This window comes from Tenrec ecaudatus, chromosome 2 (genome assembly GCF_050624435.1).
Source record: "Tenrec ecaudatus isolate mTenEca1 chromosome 2, mTenEca1.hap1, whole genome shotgun sequence".
Taxonomy (NCBI): domain Eukaryota; kingdom Metazoa; phylum Chordata; class Mammalia; order Afrosoricida; family Tenrecidae; genus Tenrec; species Tenrec ecaudatus.
This window is the reverse complement of record NC_134531.1, coordinates 215,877,136-215,898,572: the sequence shown is the minus strand read 5'-3', so window position 1 is coordinate 215,898,572 and position 21,437 is coordinate 215,877,136. Positions and strand designations below refer to the sequence as shown.

Here is a 21,437-nt window from a genome sequence, read left to right as displayed (position 1 = left end):
AATTGCTGCACTGAGTTAAATGCGTACAATTCAACACAGCGATTAGAGTTGAGCGAAAGCCGTGCATGCTTTAGGATTTTCACAGTAAGTAAAGCTCCTCCCTCTTTAAAACAACAAGAATGACTAGCACTCAGTGCCTGAAATCCCCTTCTTCTTCCCCCGTGATAATGGAAACACACTTTATCCACAAGGAAGCTTGGGGGAGGAACCCACTGGCCACGCAGACACTGGGACCACAAGCACTCCTGTTATTCAGGAAAACAGGCAAGGGGAGTAACTTTTTGGCGAAATAAAATTAAATTGTTAACATAAAGCAAACACAAAGGGCAAGGGTTAAACTGGCCAGAGACCTATGACATGTGTCGTGCTGTTGTAAGGTATCTTTGAGTCAGGTCAAGCCCACAGTAGACCCAAGGACCACAGAACACAGCAAAATGTGGCATGTCCTGTGCCGCCTTCACAACCACTGGTGTGTGGGAGCCCATGGCTGTAGCGTGAATTACCTGTGACAACGCCACACTCACTGCCATCCCGTCAATTCCGACTCCTGGGGTCCTACAGGGCAGACTAGAACTTCCCCCTTTGGGTTTCTGAGACTTCGAATCCTCCCGGAGCAAACAACCTGATCTTGCTCCCACGGCACACCTGACGGGTTGGGACTATGGCTCTTGCGGTTAGCAGCTCAATGCGAAGCCCCTTTGTGAATTCGGTGTAGTGCACTGATGAACAAAGCAAGCAGCACGTGAGCAATGTGGGTTGGCGTTGCACTTTCCCGAGCTGCAGCATGACATCAACAGGAAAGGCCTGTGTCATTATCAGACTAGATGACAGTTTGCTTTTCCAAGCTATTTCTGCAGCCAGCCAATTGACTGGCAGCCTTCCTTTCGCAAAGGTGCAAGTCATCCAAGAATGCGCTTCTTTTAACCTGATAAATACTATTATCCTCAACAAACTAACCACGTGCAATAAATGCAGCAATATTGGCTACCAGACAGACACACTTTCTGTGTGGATGCTTTATTTGGCTGTGGATGCTTTATTTTGCCCTTTAAAAGCCTAAAGTGAATCAACAGGAAATTATATTATATCCCTCCTATAATTTGAAGCTCTTGCCATGATACTGAGCACATCACCTCGTTCACTTCCACAGTGACTCCACTCTGGCCAAGACCGCTCTGTGTCAGTCTACATACACACCTTGAGTTTCCCTTCTGTATCCTCTGACTTCTACTATTTGTGTAACTCTGGGCCTTGGGGCTTACTTTGCTGGTTTTAAACAATCATGGGGTGGTTTATAATGTTCCCCAATAAAATGATAATTATGTCTCTAATATGGACCAGGGAGATATATAAACCATAGATCTATAAGTGGGTTTTAAGCGCACACTTAATCATAGCCCTAATCATAACAATTGGTTCTTATGAGATGGCCCTACTCAATCGATACTTACCCTCATGAAGAGATCACTGAGGACATGGATACCACAGGAAAGAGTGAAGAAATAAGATGGTGCCCAGCTATCAGAATGAATCGTGTCTGGGATCTTAAGGCTTGTCTTAAAACAAGCAGCCATCTAAATGAGGTATCAGCTAAGTTCACATGGAAGGAGCACACAGCCTGTGTGATCCAAAGACTGTACATAATAAAATCAGGGACTGGTGGAGGGAACAGTATTAGCATTTAACTTCAGAGCACCTGGTTTGCAGAAGGCTATGGGTGACAGTGAAAATCCAAAATCCATTTGCAACATCCCCATATGGATTAAGACTAGTAAATACATTGTGACTACTGACCTGGGGTGTGAATAATAGTCTGCTAACAGATAGCGTGTATTGGAAAGTGAATTAATGCAGGTGTAGTCAAGTTAAACCTTAAATCCTTTTGTTCCCCTTTTGATACATTTTAAATTTGTCCATTTTAAAGTTTTTAATATTTTATTGCTTTCTCTTCTTTGTTTTATTGCTTTCTCTTCTATTGAGATTTTTGTTTTATTTTGTTCTTTTTGGATTACGCTGTTTTCTGTTTGTTGCATATTTTTCTTTATATGAAACGCAGGACAGTTGAAGCTGAGCAGTAGTAACTGGATGAACAGTTTCTTAGGGTTATGGCAGGGAGGCTGGGGGTGGGGTGGGGGAATGGGGAGCTATTAATGAGTACAAGGAGGAAGAAAATGTTCCAAAATTGATTGTGGTGGTAATGATTGCACAACACTTTTTTAGTAAGTTTAAATCACTGGATTGTATTATACGTAAATGCTATGTCAATAATACTGCTAACATTAGGGGGAGGGGGGCAAGGGTGACCTGTGGCCACATCCCCCACAGCCGTGGTGGCTGGGAAAGGCCAGGCCAGTTGCCATCCTCTGTAGTACCAAGTTTCGTCCTTCCCACTCCCCAGGTTCCTTGATTACCTCCCTCTTCATCACTTCACACTCACATTATTGAAATCAGGATCTGGTCTGCACCCTTCCAGTCCCAGGAGGCCCAGGGCAGTCTGAGTTACTCCCCGCTACTGCCTGCCATTGTTCCCAGGCCATCCCAGCCGCGCTAAACCCAACATCTGCCATGTTGTTGCTGGTGGCCTTCAAGTTGGCTCTTAAGTGTGGGTGACCATCCTGGACTGTCTTCAAGGCTTGAGCCCACAGGTGGAGGTATTGTGTCAATACAACTGAGAGGATTTCCTTCAGTTTCTTTAACCTCCATTTTCACTTTACCAAACACGATGTCCCATCGTCTAGTGACTGGTCTTCCCTGAAGGAAGTGAGCTGAACAGCAGTTTCCTCTCTTGTCAGGAGCACGCCACTAGATCTCTTCTAAGAGTGACAAAATAACTGGAGAAGGAGGTGGGTGGATGGAAGGATGGATGGATGGTTAGATGGATGGATGGTTGGATGGATGGTTGGATGGATGGATGGATGGATGGATGGATGGTTAGATGGATGGATGGTTAGATGGATGGATGGTTGGATGGATGGATGGATGGATGGATGGATGGATGGATGGATGGATGGATGGATGGATGGTTAGATGGACGGATGGTTAGATGGACGGATGGATGGACGGATGGATGGATGGATGGATGGATGGATGGATGGACGGACGGACGGACGGACGGACGGATGGACGGACGGACGGACGGACGGATGGATGGATGGATGGTTAGATGGATGGATGGTTAGATGGATGGTTGGATGGATGGATGGATGGATGGATGGATGGATGGATGGATGGATGGATGGATGGATGGATGGTTAGATGGATGGATGGTTAGATGGATGGATGGTTAGATGGATGGATGGATGGATGGATGGACGGACGGACGGACGGATGGATGGATGGATGGTTAGATGGATGGATGGTTAGATGGATGGATGGTTAGATGGATGGTTGGATGGATGGATGGATGGATGGATGGATGGATGGATGGATGGATGGTTAGATGGATGGATGGTTAGATGGATGGATGGTTAGATGGATGGATGGTTAGATGGACGGATGGATGGATGGATGGATGGATGGATGGATGGACGGACGGACGGACGGATGGATGGATGGATGGATGGTTAGATGGATGGATGGTTAGATGGATGGTTGGATGGATGGATGGATGGATGGATGGATGGATGGATGGATGGATGGATGGATGGATGGATGGATGGTTAAATGGATGGATGGTTAGATGGATGGATGGTTAGATGGATGGATGGATGGATGGATGGATGGATGGATGGATGGATGGATGGATGGATGGACAGACGGATGGATGGATGGATGGACGGATGGTTAGAAGGATGGATGGATGGATGGATGGATGGATGGATGGATGGTTGGATGGATGGATGGTTAGATGGATGGATGGATGGATGGTTAGATGGATGGATGGATGGATGGATGGATGGATGGATGGATGGATGGATGGATGGATGGTTGGATGGATGGATGGTTAGATGGATGGATGGATGGATGGATGGATACACAACAAGACATGATTTTAATTCAGAAGTATATGCAAAACACATAGGACAAACGAGGTGGTCAGAACATAAACTCAAGTGGGAGAAGCAGTGCAGGACCCCTTAAGAAAAACCCCAAGGAAAAGCTCAGACCATTAGTCCTAATGCTAGGACAGAAAGAAACCTCTCCCAAGAAAATGTTGGATGACGAGGTTTCCCAAGAGCGACCCCTACAGTAAGCCCAGAGTTTTATGTCTCAGTCATGGGCACCCACACATTACATTCATTCACTGACAAAGACATGGATGCCTCTAGGTGGGGTCGCCTCCATTCCCATTCAGTCTGCGGCCCCAGCTCACCACCATGCTGGCCCGTTCAAGCAGATGGTACAGCATGCACTCCTCTTGTTGTGCATTCCTACACTCCACCTTTCAAAAGACATGGCCCTATCCTCCCCACGGCTCCTCTAATGGCATCTTGCACAGAATATAGGGTGAGTATCATACATTTTATATATTATAATATATATAGAGTCACCCTAGTCTTTAGTATTGTCTTGCTTTCTTTCCTATGGAGATTCTTGTTTTAGAATCTTATATTTCAAATCATGTGTTATGTATAGAATAAAATATACAACGCTGGAATCACACGTGTAGCCTGAGCTGAGAGAGTGCTTCTCCAGTGTGCACCTCTATCCTCTCTTCCTTGCATCACTTCCCTGTGATCTAAAGCACGGACTTCTCCAGCTGATCCCTGAGCCTTCACATCCCCCATCGCATCTGACTGCCCAACACTCCTGCTTTCTCAATATTCCGCGTGTTGTTAGGTGCCACCGAGTAGGGTTCGGAATCGTAGCAACCCTGTGTAAAACAGAATGAAACACGCTGGCCCAGTCCTGCGCCATCCAACACAATTGTTCCTGTGCTCGAGCCCATTGTTGCAGCCACGGTGTCAGTCCAGCTCCTTGAGGGCCTTCCTCTTGGTCACTGCCCCTCCACTTGACCAAGCATGTTGTCCTTCTGCAGGGTCTGGTCTCTCCTGACGAGTTCAAAGTATGTGAGACAAAAGTTCGCCCTCTCTTTGCCTCTAAGGAGTGTTCTGGTTGTACTTCTTCCTAGGCAGATTTGGGGGTCTGGGGGTTCTGGCAGTCCATGGCACTTTCCATTTTGTTTGCCAGCACCATCATCCAAGTGGCTCGAATCTTCGTCGGTCTTCCTTGTTCGATGTCCAACTTTCACATGCACAGGAGGCGACTGACAATAGCACGTGTCTGGCACTAATTCCCACCTGTACATATTTACCCTAGGAACAATGCACTCGTTCAGAGTATCCTTGCATGGGAGATGCCCGGCTGTGGGCCGGGAAAAGGGCTGCTGCTGGGTTCTCTAGGTCAGTAGCATAAGCTGAAAAGAGAAAGGGGCACTAACTGTTGAAGCCAGGGGACAGGCAAGCACAATAATAGAATGTTTGGGCTTTCCCCATGAACTTTGTTGTATTTCTCATTTCTAGACTCACCCAGGGTCTTCTCCTAAACCCAAACCTGTTGCTATCAAGTGGATTCTGGCGCATAGCGAACATGTAGGATAAGGAGGAACTGGCCCCAAAGATGGCCACGGCTGTAATCTTTACAGAAGGCAGACTGCCATACCTTTCTCAGCTGACAGATTCAAACCACCAGCTTTCGGATAAGCAGTCAAGCACTGAGCCATTGCGTTCAAGGGCCCCTTAGAGTCTTACTTAGTCCCTCCACCCCCCATCTGCTGTACCCAGGTGGCTGTGTACTGCTGCGATGCTGACAGCTACCCCACTGAATCCCAAATATGAGCAGGGCCCACCTACGGGGGGCGATTCCAGCAGAATGTCCAGATTACAGCAGATGAGGCAGAAAAGCCTGGGGACCTAGCTGCAAAAATCAGCCAGTGGAAATCTCCAGATCACAATGGACTATGATCCAGCTTGCTTGCTTGGAACCCCTCCTCCAGAAGGGCTAATGACTGATGAAGGGCATCATGTTGGATGAAGTGGAGAGTCGATGAGGGCAAGAGCGACCCTCAGTGAGGTGACTGACATAATGGCAGCAAGGAGGGATTCAAGATTGTCTCCAAGGGTGATAGAGTACCAAGCAGGCATGCATCCATCCATCCATCAGTCCATCCATTCATCCTTCCATCATCCATCCACTTGGTCTGTATCCTCATCTCTTTCAGGAAAATGCTCTCACTTGACTAGTGACCAGTACATTTAAGCAAGGTAAGTGTTCCCACGTTGTTAAAAAGATTTATAACGAAAATGTGATGTGATTTCATGCTTAATTCTCATCAAAATAAAGTGTTTTATGAAGACTAACTGCGTATTACCAACGTGATCTTCCTAGGCACACAGATGCACCGCCTTCCCCAGCTCCCAGGAAGTCCTGTGGGTTGCATGTACTTCAAGGAGCCCTGATGGGCCGTGGTTAAAACACATGCTCACCTGAAAGCAAACAGATAAGCAGTTCGAACCCACCAGCTGCTCCATGGGAGAAAGATGGGGCATCGGCTTCTGTGAAACTTGACAGTCTCAAAACCCGGTGGAGCGTTCTCCTCTGCCTGCGACTTCCTGTGAGTCGGGGGGACTTGACAGCAAAGGCACTGGGCTGCACACACTCTATAGGCTGGTTTGAGGCATGTACTTCAGGTTTGGGGGTCAGGGACTGGAGTACTTATAAGGAATCGCTCTTGTGGAGCATTGAATTTGATCATCTATATTCACAAATCTTAGGAAAGTGCAACACTCCGTGAGGTTTTGCTATGTGATACAGTTGTCAGCTACCTCCATGACTAGTATCATTTTGACTGATAAAACCTTTTACTTTGATACCTCAAGTAGCAATTGCTACTAGTTAATATTTAATGGGTTTGGCGCGGTTTCCAAATTGGGGGTAAATGACTGGTATTGTGCTGCCCTAACCTCTCTCAAAAAGACTCGAAGTAGCCGCCCCCCCCCTCCCGATTTCATCACCCTTGTCATTATTTCTATTTTAAAACTCTAGGCAAGTCAATTTCACTGCCAGGGTCAAGTAGACGAGAAAGTACTTTTTGAGACTGAGGAAGCAAAATTTGCCTCCACTTTTGCTTATTCTGTCATCCGGCGGCTGTATCGTACACAAGAAAAAGAGCAAGCCTTGCACAAGACAAGTCTAAATTCCGTACAATTATAGACCAGGATTTGTAAATCTGGCAGCAGGCTCACATCAGCGTTATGAGGTCGGATATAATTTTAATGGGAATCCAGGCAACGTAAGAAATCTTTTTACGACATTCCTAAGTGGGCAGTTGAGTTGATGTCTTCTCTAAATATTTGAGCTCATTTCCTAACAAAAATAATCTCAACCTTCTGATACAATTAATTAAAAGGTTTTACACTGTGCGGTGTGTGTCTCATGACATTTCATTTCACCAACATGTATTTCAATTATTATTTGCATTCAGCATAAATTCATGCATCTACTATGCCAAGACCTTTAAAAGAACTGTTTGTCTGGGGGTCCCAAAATGTTCTCTTCCAGCAGAAGACAGAAGAAGATGTAAAGCATTTAACTGGCATTAGTGAAGAACACTAAACTTACTAGAGACTGCCAAGCTAACTAACCAATCTGTCTTAGAAGAAACAGAGCCAGAAGGACAGCTAGACTTTCAGCGTATTTTCTGTATATTAAAGGGGGGGAAATTGTCATCATTTTTACTACTAGGAAATTCACCTGGATTTCCCTCCTTGGCCTTCCGTACCATGTGTGGGACACGCTTAGCTCCATAAAAATTAATCATGTTTAAGGATGCGAAAAAATTGGATCCTAGATCCACTGCTGGTGGGAATATAAAATGGTCCAACCCCTCGGAAAACAGCAGGGAAGCTCCTCAAAGAGTTAAACAGTTTCCATCATCCAACCAAACCCACTGCCATCGAGCCCACCCAAACCTGGAGTGACCCTACATGGAGTTCCCACGGCTCTGTAAACCCTTCTGGGATCAGGCAGCCTCCTCATTCTCCTGGGGAGCACATGGTGTGTTTGAAATGCCAACCTCGTGGTTAGCAGCCCAACACTTACCTACAGCACCACCAGAGCTCCTCTGACTTACCGAATGGCTCAGCACTTCCACTCCCAGAAGAACGTAGGCATAACCCCAATAGAATGAGAAGCAGAGATGTAAAATGTCCATCAAGGCCTGTGGCAGCCGATTCACAGGTGCTAAAATGTGGACAGCCTCAATGCCTATCAACAGGTAAACGGACCAACACAGTGCTCCACACAGTGGCAGCCGGAAAGAGAAGCTAAGTCCAAATACACAGAACCCATGAATCGACCATGGAAACATCCTGCATTTTCAGTCACAGGATAGTGCTTGCTCCCACTTATGAGAAATACCTAGAATAAGCAAATGTACAAAGATCCACGTTTATCAGTGGTCACCAAAGGTGGGTGGGCAGAGGGAGCAGAGAAGAAAGGGGCTGCTCAATGAGCTTCTGTGAAGGATGATGGGGAAATCTGGAAATGAGCCCTTGAAATGGCTAAGCAATATGAGAACTATAACTCATGTAACTGAATTGCCCCCGTGGCTCCTGAAAAAGAGAACGATTTGTTGCAAAGAGATCTGGCGCGGAATGACAAACAGCTGGGGGTGCAAAACACGTGTGCTGGAGTTAAATCTAAATATGGATAACTATTAAGAAAGCCTTTAAGAGAAAACACTCTCCAGTCATTCTCGCTGGTTTCAAGATTGTTTCATGCCAAGCAGCACTGTCACTGTGATGACACAGGTATGTGCTCATCGTTTTCAGGAGTTTTCTGAGGGGCAACAAAATAAGCACGGCCAAAGCCCTAGCTTACCAACAGCCTATATCCCAGCCTCTAATCCTTAAATTAGCTCACAGGAACTTGGGACCCACTTTTCAGCCCCCAAGTAAAGCTCCAACACAAGGCTGGCTCCCAGCTCTGCCCAACCAACTTGTTTACTGCCTAAGTAGCCAGGGGCTCAAGCATAAGGCACTTGTGAGCATGGTCCAGGGCCGGGCGGTGTGTTGTTCTGTTGCGCACAGGGTCGCTGTGAGTCAGAATAGATTGGACGGGAGCTAACACCACCAACGCCAAAGGGACTGAGATCAACCAAGGGCAGGTTGGACCTTGGAATTTAACTGTCTTGGAGAAGAATGCTCCCATTAAACACCAAGACAGAGCACCACCGCTTAGAACGGTCAAAGGGTAGAAAGCATCCAAAAGTCCATCAGCAACTGACCAGATAAATGAAATGTGGTCTATCTATACAGGGGAATATTCTTCACCCAAAAAAAGAAATAAAACTTCTGATACATAGGATGACATAGAGGAACCTTGAAAACTGTCCATTAAGTCAGATAAGTCAGAAACACAAAAGGATAAACTGTGTGCGCTGTCACATGAAATCAGCACCCTGTTGGTGTAGTGGTTATTCATTGGTCTGCTAACTACAAGGTCCGCAGTTCAAAACTACCAGTCCCTCTGCAGAAGGATGAGACCCTCTAATCTCAAAAAGTTACAGTCTCAGAAACCCACAGAGGCAGTTTGACTGTGTCCTAGAGGGCCATTCTGAGTCAGAATGCCTGGATGGCAGTGAGTTTAGAAGTTTGGTCCCATGCAATATCTGTAACAGGCAGCCTAGAAGAGACACTAGGGAATGCCACTGTCACAAGCCCTTAGGCTCCATCCTGCTCCAAGAAGAAGCCCTAATGTCTCTACTCCCACACAGCAATAAAACCCATCTAAATGTGATCCTCCTTCTCTAGAGACATTTATGGCCATGCTTCCAGCCACTGGCCGTTGTTGGCTGAGGTCCCAGGATAGTGCAAATGGTTTGCCTGAGGCTGAGACTCTAAAGGCTGGCAGTGTGAATCCATCCAGCAGGTGCTGTGGAAGAATGGTGTGGTGGTCTGCATCTGTGAAGACTGCCGACAGGAAAACCCCACAGAGCAGCTCTACTCTGTAACAAGTCATGCATCACAACTGACTACATGGACACAGGCAGAAGCAAAGAGAACAAAGTGCATCCGTTACTAGGGCCAGGAGGGAGCGGGGATAAGGTTATTGCTGAAAGGACATTGAATTTCTGTTAAGAGTGAAGGGAAATTTTGGAAATGTGTGGCATTGTGATGGTTGTGTAAGAGTGAACAGTAACGTATGTCCCTGAATTCTGCGTGTCCAAATGACAGAACTAGCTAATGTAAAGCACAAAGAAACCTCCAGCTCGCAAGGTTCCAAGCTGCCGGAGCGCACTCCTCCCTGGCCCTCCACTCTCACCTTCCACCCAGCCGCCCGCCTGCGGGGGGAGCAGCTGGGGCGCCTGCAGAGGCCCAGCCCGTAGAAGTCCTGTGGATGAAAGAGCGGGCATTCCAAAGTGGCGGCTGCTTCTGGAGAGAGGGCAAGTTCAGAGCTGATGCTGACTGTGTTTCCAAGAAGGAACGTCAGGGACGTGAAGCCTGTGTGCCCACGCTGGCGGCAGCCCCTGCAGATGTGAAGCCCAGTGACGGGACCAGGGAGGAACACAGCGGGGGCTGTCACATGTCAGTGGGCCGCCATCAAGGGCTGCCTGTGTTCCAGGAAGCCACATCTGCAAACTACGAAGCAACGCGCTTTTCCAATTGCCAACTTCAATCAATGTCATCTACTAAGGCACTAGGTAGTTACTGCCCTAGCACAATCGCCTGCCTTTTTCTGTGGTTGCTCCAGAGAATACAAAGCCTGATGTTCTTACTCCGGATGGAAAGTGGCACTAAAAAAACCAACCAGGCCCATGGAGGTTGAGCCCATTCTGATGCGTGTCAGAGAAGAACTGTGCTCTGCTGCGTTTTCCTGGCCGTGATCTTGAGCAGCGAATTGCTGGAACTTACTTCCTAAGCACCTTGAACCTTCAGCCTTTCCGTGCTTAACCCAGGGCACAACCCTGCTAGTCTATTTCTACTGTGCAGTGTAGGATAGTGCCGTAGGGTTCCTGAGAAGCAGGTGATGCTTCTCAGAGGGGCCCCACACCCACCCACCCCAGAATTCAGAGACGCGGGCACGCTCCAATGGGTCCTCCGAACTCTTGATTGGCAACTTTCAATGTCTTCGTGAGCCCTCGGGATCCAGAGCACACCACGTCCACTCGGTCACAAGGTACATGGGCCTTTCTGGCAGGGATGGAGAGTCGCTTAATGGAAATATGACAACAACGATAAGACATCCATAAGCAAGGCTTTGTTCCTTGCTCTGGGGCACTCAAAACGGAGGTGCAAACAAACTGCTTGGCTTTTAAATAAAGATCTGAGAACCTCTGCCATACTCTTAAATCAAGGGAAAATAAACTTTCCTATGTGAGGAGAGGGGGGAAAGGGAATCGTCCTGAGGGTTACCTGGCGGAGTACTCCCCCCCCCCCATTAAAATCTGGTTCGCATTACGATAGACGTGTCCCTAAGGAACCTCCTCTGAGGCACCAGCAGTATGAAAATGCCACTAGAATCTCAAAACTGGAGCACTCATTTCTTAAAGGAGCCGCTAGGCTAGAGGAGTAGGTTTTGGAAACCTTTGGATGCCCTGATGGCTGGTCCTAGATTGGATCTCCCATCTAGTTCTCGAGGGTCACAATAAAACCAGGGCCATTTGGTTCCAACAGCGAGTTTCGACGCTTTAAAGTTATTCCAGTTTCGTCCAAAATCATTTTAGAACGGGACGAAGTCACCTAACTTCCCTTGCATGCAGCTCTGAGTAGGCACAATGTGAGACCAGGTTACCAAACCCCTCACTTTCATTGTCAAATTACTATTTCTTGTACACAGTCAGGGTCTCCCAGGTTATGACATGCCGCTCTGTACACAGAAGAACTTAAAAGTTAGTTTAAAGCTAAACGTTAGATCCGGTGCTCCGTTTTTAGACGTACCCTTTAATTTCTTGGTGTTTTCTCCATTTTACTTACACTTAAATTTAGCAAAGCAATTTTAGGTCAGCCGCCTTCACTACCTACACAAGCCGAGCAAAGCTACAAATGTATAACACTATCTCCTCCCTCTTTTTTTCAGGCCAAAGGGCTGGGAGTGGGCATGAAAACTTAAAGGAGCAATTCCTCCCCTGGCTATTTCGAAAACTTGGTTCAAATGACATTTCAGAGTCTTCTCAGAAGAGCTGCCAGTCAATGGTTCTCCACCAGCCACAGCAAACCCCTGTTGTTTGCCAACCAGCTGCCCTCAATCAATACTCACCAGAGCTGTACACTGACAATACATCACATAAGCTAACAAACGGACTGCCAAAGAGCCAGGTAGCTACTTGGGCGAGGAAATCTCCACAAGAAAGCCATCAAGCAAGAGAAGTCCCTGGCTCAGAGGGAGGCTGGGTTTGAACCCATCACAAGTTAGTGTCATGACTTCCCATGGCTGCCAAAACACTCCGGCGGCGCACTGTCTAGGACCCACCACTGTAGGAGATACATAGAACAAACTGAAACGGTGTCCAAATATTTGGACACCTCTGTTGGGTTGACTTTTTTCTTCTTTACAAATGCTAACCCTAAAGTTTCCAAGACTTCCAAATTCAAGGTGTAGATCGTCCACATACGCTATGTTTTAAAAGCGAGGGAAACCCAGGATACTTACACGTTTAGAGATAGAAAATAAACAAGCATCCTCCTTACTAGCTGGAGCTGCCTTAGGAGCAATGTGCGATGAAGCAAGGAGACCAAAAGAGACCTATATTTAGAGAGACCAACCCTCAACTTAAAACTGGGAACGGATACGCAGCAAACATCACAAAACTGGGGCTTTTGTTCCTAAATGACTTGTTCTTCTGTAAGCTAGCTTGACCCTCCTCTTGCTTCCCAGGCTCCCTCCATCTCGTTACAAATGGGGTAGGTATCTCCAAACACCACCCGAGTGGGGTGCTATGAAATAACAGACAGCACTGACGTTTATTCGACATGACAATGTCTCCCCACTGCGCCGTATCATATGGCAGAGACCGACTTGCTCTCATTTTTCACTGGGGAATTGGGAAAGATTTTTCCAAACATCAGCCTCTCTGTCTTGGGAAGAAATAAATCTGCCCCTTGTGTTAAATTTTTTTTAATTCAAGCTTAGCTCGCAAGGGGAAAAAAATCAGAGCTAATATTAATTTGGTGGGGGGGAGTATGTAAAGTCTGCAATCCCCAATTTAGTAAAATGGCATATAATAGATTTAATCTACACACAATATGTAGACTTTCAGAATAGGATAAAAGTTTTAAATAAAGTTTTCGACTTTCACAGACGCTATAATCTTAAATTATAGATCTCTACATAACGCTATTAGAGATCCATATATACGCAGAGCAATGTAGACACAGATCTGCATACCTACCTTACATCTAGATTATAGAAGCTATAATCTTACTCATACATTTGATAAGCCAGTAAGATCTCAATCCTTACCACAAATTTCTCATTTAGGAGATAAGAAACAGGGTTTTCCTTTAATACCAAGAAATGAAATATTGAACGTGGAGCACGGTTATGTTTACAAGCATGGGTTTGTGCAGGCCGTTACATAAGCCACTGAATGGTAAATGTTCATTTCCAAAACATTAGCTAAAGGTTGGCCTATCAGTTTCAATCACTAAGAGCTCATCGTGAAATGCTAGTTACGTGTGAAATCATGCCTCACAATTCTGCCTCAAAGTTTTAAAAATAAAATGAATAATAAAGACAATAGAAAAGATGCCAAAAAATGTTGCAGACGATCAGGCTTCTCAGAAGATATAGTTATCCGTGTGCAAGTTTAGTGTAATTTCCAGGAAGCCATTGGCACAGATGGAAGTTAGGATTAGCAAACAGCAAAGAGCATTTGAGAGTCTCAGCACTCTGAAGGCTTTTTTTGAGAAGAATAAAAACTTTACATATTCATCACAAATTTGCATCTCCAAAACTCACTCCACAGAGTCACTGGGTAGAACTGCCCCTGTGAGTTTCTAAGACTACAATTCATTCTGGGAAAAGAATGCCCCCTCTTTCGCCCCAGATTCAGTAGTGGTTTCAAACCGCTGACCTTGAGGTATCACTACTTCACGGCTCCTAGCACAGGCTATTTCTGCTAGAACTGTAATTTCAATGATGAACTAATAATTTGACACGTAGGGAATGAATGTATCTGGTTGTGCTTTGAAACAACTTATTTCCTGAACCTCCTACTAATAACGTGTCAGAACACCAGGCTGGGTTGGGAAATGGCACAGCTGACACCAGCTGAGAAAGGGTTAACTCCAAGAATGTGACAGTTCCCTTGTGATCCTCAGAGCTGAGTTGGGTCTAAACTATTAAAATGAAGAAGAAGAAGAAGAATTATTTCTAATATAAGAATAAGCGTTCCTGGTGGGGCAGGGTGGAGGAGGGAGAGGTTAAATGGGCGCTGATACCACAGATAGGAGATCAAAGAAAGGAAATGTTTTAAATGATGGTGGCAGTTATTGTACAATTATGCTTGGTCTACTGGAGTTATGGGTTGTTATAATATCTGTAAGAGCTCCCAGTAGAACGATTTTTAAAATAAAGAAATAAACTACTGGAGGGGAACCTAAGACACTGAAAACTAGTCCTGTTGGTAACCTCTATCTGTCACCTAAGGAAGAGTAAAATGCGCTCACAGGACTGAAGAGTTTTCTAAACTACAGAAGCTTCAGAAAGAAACGCAAATGCGTGGGTGTAAACATGTGGCACTTAAGACGATGTTCTTTTGAAGGATCGAGGAGATCGTCTTGAAATCAACAACGAGATGTCTTAATTCCACACCTGCCTTAACATGGTCTGTCCATTTAATTAGGTAATTGAGCATGCTATTAATGATAGCATTGAAGTCTGTATTGCGGAGCCTTCTGTAAAACACACAACAGCGACAGACGAGTGATGGATTTCGGACGGAAACCAGGGAGGCTGGCTGATGAACAGAACAAGCTGCATTTAACAACATGACTTTGCCCATTGAGGTGGGATACTCGAAGCACATAAAACTAGCAACTTCAAACTACAGTTTCAGAAGACGAAAAGGCAGACAGACAGACAGCCCGGGACAGGGCAGAGAGGGCACTGAGAGCGGGTCCCCGCCGCGTGGGGTTTAGGAGTGGGCGCCGTCGGATCCAATCCACGCACCTAAAGACCAGGCAGTGGCAGCCAAGCCTCAAACCGACTGTCTACTTTGGGCCAAGCGTGGGCTTTCACTCACCCCTCATTTCAGTCCAGACAAGAACAAATAGCCTCTGGTGCCCAGATGAAGTCCCGCGGTTGGCGCGCCTGCCCTCACTAACTTGGAAAGCCCGAGCCCTCTCCACCCCTGGCCGGAGGCGAGGACCGGGCGGAAAGAGCGAGCGCCTGGGGGGAGCCGGGCACCGGCTCGAGCCGTCCCTCGGGGCGCCACGAGCCCCACCTGTCCCGGCGCCGACGGGCAGGGCCGCCCGGCGTGTGCGCTCCGGGCACCACCCGTCGCCGCCATGGGCCCCGGAGACGGACGCGGCGCGGCGCGGGCAGGGAGCCGGGCAGCGCGCGCCGGGCGCCGCCGGACTTACCGAGCGAGGGGCCAGCGCCGCCGTCGGGGGAGGGCGTGTCGCGCACGTGTAGCCGCGCGTGTCTGGGCCCGCGTGTGCCCGCGCGCGCCTGCCCCTGCGCGCCGACCGGGCCGCACTGACTCACTTCGCCGGGCGGCTCAGCCCATGGTGTGGGCGCCGGACGCGGGGAGGCTCCGGCTCTCGCCAATCGCGGTGCAGGGCTGCCGCCCCGACGCTCTGCTCGCGCTCCGGGGGTGCCCGCCGGGGGCGGGGCGCGCGCGTGTGCACGCGCGTCCAGGTGCGCGCCCGTGTGAGACGGTGCGCGCGTGTGGGAGTGAGAGGGTGCGCGCGGGTGGGCCGGCTCGGACGTGAGGACGCGCGGGTGAGTGCGCGCCGGTCTAAATGCGTGTGTCCGCGAGTGCGCGTGCTCTGGGGCCCGGGAGCGCGGGCAGCGAGGATAGGTTCGGACACTGAGCGCCCTGCTGGGTCATTCGGACGGAGCGGGCGGCTCGGAGCAGGAGGAGGAGGAGGAGGAGGAGGAGCTGGACCAGAGGCTCCGAAGACAGCCGGTCGGAGGGACGGGAAGAGCCTGGACTCACGATGCACCTCTAAGAAGGGAGCGGAGGAAGGAAAGGAGAAGAGGGGCTGGGTGGAGGAACTTCAGAGGTATTTGCCACTGGTAACTTAGTGCCGATTTTAGTGAAAAGGGATTCATTTTTCCAGCCTCAGTGAAAACCGTTATCACATTTTTTTCCACTAGTAAAACATTAAGCCGGTTCCTGCCACCGAAGTTTCAAAGGACCAGCAACTCGCCTTGATGTAAGTCAGAATCCAAGCGTGGTCACCCTCGGAATACTGAAGACTACGAAGAGTCGCGGAGCCACAAGCTTCACCCAGAGTCGCTTCCCGAAAGAGGAGCGGAACACGGTCGGCGAGGATCTCAGGGACACGGCCGGGCGGACGGTGGGGCGCGGTGGTGGCAACCCCGGTGAGGAAACTGCTTCTAGAAACCGCCTCTGGAAGGTGGGGCCAAAAGTCCCAGCCACCCATCAGCCTCGGGCGCCCTCCCGAAGTCAGCCCCTCCAGGTGTTCTAGTTGGCCACTGCCTTCCAAAGTCGAAGTTGTCCTTACCTGAGAGCTGCCGGTCTTCCTTCACTCGAGTCCCGCGGGAGCCCTCCGGAACGTCCCCTCGCAATCGCTGAGAACTGGTCCCGGAGCTGCCCTGTCGCACGCTGTCTCCATTCCGACCAAGTGAACACTACCCATGTCCCTCCCTTTGCGAACTCTAACAGCCAAGAATGTCAGCACACAGCCAGAAAGAAAGCTAAGTACCCCCACCCCAAGGGAAGGGAGGGGATAAGTACTCCTTTAATTTGAAAAATAATAATTAAAACTCCCTCAACTTTTAAGGCCGAGCAACATAATCTATTAATTGGTCGCTATTAACATGCAGTTTTATTGACCGTAGCACACAGAAGTCTAATTGTGAAGAAGGAGTGTTTTCAATGAAAGTGGAGTTATTTTAGCTGCAGACGTGTTTACATTTCTGTGGTTTAGTCTATAACTTTCTCTTTTTCTTGCTTCAGAATTCTCCTCCATGAAGCAAAGCCCTTAGCTCCCAGACATTCCAAAAAGTCTGCCAAAATAATAAGAAAAAAGAGAGAGGGGGAAGAAAAAACACACAGAGACCCCCAAGTCTGGGTCAGAATCAGGGCTGTATGTGGGCAGCGAGCAGATGCCCCTCCCCTCACCCTCCCCACACACTTTCCAGTTTCAAAAAAAAAGAAAATGCCTTCAGGGCTCCATTTCCTGTTTGCAGGGAAAAAATAAAATGGGTCTAAGCGGCTGAGTTTAGAAAGCGCTTTCTCAAGGACCTATAGATTCTGAGAGGCGCTTTAACCCCAGCAATGCCAAAGCGGCCCCATTCACGTGAGACGCGCCCCGCTGCACACTCAGAGGGGGGGGTGTGTTTCCCTTTCAGATGGAGAGCTTCCCCCAGAAACTGCAGATGCATTCCTTGGAAATTTTGTGAACTAACGGGCATCTTACACGGTAGCTCCAGTACAAGCCCACCTTTCACAGGTGTCCGTCTGAGAGAGGATCCCTGATACAAAATTAAATGTTGAGACCTGAACAGGTTTCTAGCCGGTGTGCATCATTTTCTCACCAGGATTATAGCCACAAAGAATGCATATGAAAAGGTTTGTATTTATTAATGTAGCTTAGTCTAGGTAGGCTATCTGTGCTAGAAGCATCATTCGCAAAACTGATTGACACCATTCTCCACAGGTATTGTAAGTGTTCACTATTAACCCAGATATCGAAATATTACTGTTCCCGTGGTCCTCAGAAGAGTCAGCTGTGTCTCTATCAAGCGCATACTTGGGTCCCTTTCTTTCTGGTCTCCACATAGCCCAGGTCCGAGATATTTCGTTGTACTTTTGAAATCTTCAAAACTCACAGATTTACCTCCCTGGAGCCAATTCTGACTCATAGGGATCCCGTAGGGAGGGACAAAACTGCTCTCTGGGTTTCTGAGACTTTATTTTTCTGGGAGTAGAAAGCTGCCTCTTTCTCCCATTGAGCAGTTGGTGGTTTCAAACTGCTGACCTTGTGGTTAGCAACCCGATGTATAACCCACTCTACTACCAGGGTTCCTTAAATTCACCCTAGCAGATATTTAGCATTGAGGGGAGTAGTTTGATAGACTCTCTGCCTGTCCCATAAGATGGACAAGTATCCACTGGACAATGGCTTTGCTTGTTAATATTGCACTGTTAGCAAAGCTCCTTGAAGAACTGCACTAGTCCTGAATAGTGTAACATAGAACAGTGCTGGAGATAATATTAGGTTGTTAATGGTCAAAAGAGCCTATTTTATGAGCAAAGACCTTAATTTTTAACAGTAGAACACGGTTTCAACAATCCAAATGACCACGGTTGAGATACTGAGTTCAGAAAAAACACAGCATTTGAAACAATGCCATTTGTAGTTTACCTTCACTGTTCCCCTCCCACTTCCCCATTCCCTCTGAATGAGATACACACCATTTCTTTAGAAGGTGAACAGTGCATATGGGGTCCACCGGCAGAGCTTTGGCCCATTAAGGTGAAGTCAAATCTCTTCATATGGCACTTTTGTTCATGTCTCCATATCTCCCATCAAACGCTTGGATGGGGCCATGCAAATAGAATGTGTCAACCACTAATGGAGGGGATGGTCAGTTTTGTGATTCATCTGTGTGTAAGAGAACCATCTCGGAAGCAGCGAGGAAGAATCCCAGGACTTCACTCGTGGAGCATGTGCCAGATCCCCGTGTGAAGTGGCAGAGGCAGCAGATGCTGAAACCCAAGACCAAGAGACTGTGAGGCCAAGTAGAAGGCAAACTTGCTGGGCCATGGGGACTGAGTCCCATCCAGGGGACCCAGTGACAGAAGCTGAAGAACAGAGAGGTTTGGTGGCTGACTGAGAAGATGCCCTGCTGTAGACTAAATACCGCCCTTAATGATTACTGATCCTGACTTGTGGTAACCTACTATCTTCCCTAATAAACCTGTGCATTGTCTGTGAGTTCTGTGTGGCCGTTACAATGGATTATCAAGACCAACAGCGAAGAGGAGCGCCATGTGAAGAATGAATGGCATCAGAGTAAGGTAAAAGAAAGATGGACAATCAAGGCATGCCTGACCTCTGCTTTGTAGCTATCAGCTTTGGGCTGGTGTGGAGACGGATTCTCTTTTTGCAGACTGAAGCCAGGAGAAGTCAGATGTGGCCCCCATGACATTTCCTCATTAACTTGGAAGTCATTAACTTGGAAGAATCTTAGGACACAGGATCCCAAGGTTTTACATAGATTTTAGAACATCACTTCTCCAATGGGTCGCATCAGCTCTTTCTGTAGTCTAATCTAATCCCCGTACAGTATCTCCCTATTCTGCTCAAACAACTGCCTCTTGCTTTGTGTGTCTTCTGGAATTCCCATTCTTGACAGTGCTATCCGTCCTTTGCTTTGACGGCCAGTGCGGCACAGACAAAACATCTTCCTGGTATTCGGAAACTGCCCGGTGGGAAATTAAGGAAGGTAGGATCGGGGTGGTATCCTTTCACCAGACTTATCTAATCTGTGTCCTGAGCAAGCCCTCGGAGACGCCCAGGCTGTGTGCAAAAGAATGCAGCGTCCGGGTTAGAGAAAGACCCATTAACAACCTGGGGCACGCAAACAGCGCAACTGTGCTTGCTGAAGTGGTAGAGACCTCAACGTACTTAGTGATGAACATCAAAAACTAGCCTTAAGTATGGTTTAAACAAAGCAAAAATCTGCACAACTGGATTCATAAGCAACCTCACGATGAATGAGGTTGTCAAAAACCAAGCCCACTCTGGTTGACTCATTTCCCGCTCGTAGTGACTATAGAACAAAAATAGAACTGCTCCCTACAGTTTCAAAGGCCCTGCTTTTTTACATAAGCAGACTGCCTCATATTTTTCCCACAGAACAGCTGGTGAGTTCCAACCACCAATCTTCCAGGAAGCAGCCCAACGCTCAGTCGGCTGCACAGCCAGGGCTCTTGTGAAGGGGTCCGTTTCTTTTACTTGGATCCACAATCAACCTTCATGGAAACCGCAGTTGAGAAATCAAATGCTGCACTGCACTGGGCAAATTTGCTGTAAAAGACCTCTTTAAAAGGTTCGGAAGCAAAGATGACTCTTGAAGGATTGATGAGCACTCGACCCAAGCCATGGTATTTTCAACTGCAGCCGCTGCATGCAAAAGAGCAATAAGGAAAACCAAACATGAATCGACACACTTGAACTATGGGGTTGGCGGAGAAAATCGAATACACAGAGACGTGAACAAATTTGTCTTAGAAGAAGTACACTCAGAATGCTCCATAGAAGATAAGATAGTAAGACTTCATCTCATGTCCCTTGGACATGTTCTCAAGAGGGACAAGGCTTTGGAAAAGGACATGGGGCTGAGTAGAGGGTCAGCGGGAAACGAGTATTTGGGCTGCAACATTGGACTCAACCACAGAAAGGTGTGTGGGATGATGTAGGATTGGGTAGGGTTCCAGTCTGTTACATACAGAGTTGCTATGCATTAGCTCAGTGGTGCTCAACCTTCCCTATGCCGCGACCCTTTAATACAGTTCCTCATGCTGTGGAGACCCCAACCCTAAAATTATTTTCTTTGTTACTTCATAACTGTAATGTTGCTACTGTGATGAATCGGTTGACCCCTGTGAACAGGTCGTTAGACCCTCAAAGGGGTCGCGACCCACAGGTTGAGAACGGCTGCATTGGATTCAACTGGAAAGGCACTTAAAAACAGCAATCCGGTCCCCATCTATTACAATGGCATGCTCCCCAGAGGTCAACTAGGAGGAAATCGGTTTCAATTAGTTAAAGCAATTGAGTTAATCAGGGAGGCCAGCAGAAAACAATTAATGGACACTCGTTCATGGCTGTCCCAATTGCAGCACAAATACCATGGCCATTCTAATGAAGTTAATGGCATATCATTTAAAAGGGTAGTTCTTATTAAAAACACCACATTATACATTCCATGAGAATTAGTATTTTAAGTATTTCACATATGAAATGATCTTTCTATATAAAGTTTTGTGGTCGACCTAATTCTTTTAAAAATCCCTTTTATCCTGAAAGATGTTTTGTATTAATTTTAGTATTTGTTACTGGATAATGTCAAGCTCTTTTTCAATGAAATGTCTTGCGTTGGGTTGTCACACCTGTTAAATATAAGCCTTCTTTTCTTTTGATATTTTGAGACGGGCCTTAAAAGGTTTACATCCTTCAATATGGAGATTTAATTGCTTTACCTATAATAAAAATAATCCCTATAAAATTTAGATTGTGGGTATTTCAAAGCTGAAGGAACTCTTGGGTTGGGATGTAAAGGTTGCAGTTCAAAAA

At 47.2% G+C, this 21,437-nt stretch overlaps 1 protein-coding gene across 4 annotated transcripts in view; it reads right to left on the bottom strand.

The window, feature by feature from the left end:
* Nucleotides 1-16,970, bottom strand: part of ERG (ETS transcription factor ERG) — a 346,902-nt gene extending 329,932 nt beyond the window's left edge. For 2 of the 4 annotated variants that reach the window (XM_075542292.1, XM_075542289.1), the window contains exon 1: nucleotides 16,635-16,967. The gene's annotated coding sequence lies outside the window, so the exon portion shown is untranslated. Of the gene's footprint in view, nucleotides 1-15,524; nucleotides 15,737-16,634 lie in introns of those variants that run through there. The other 2 variants (XM_075542291.1, XM_075542290.1) reach the window with 2 other exon arrangements.
* Nucleotides 16,971-21,437: the final 4,467 nt, after the last annotated feature.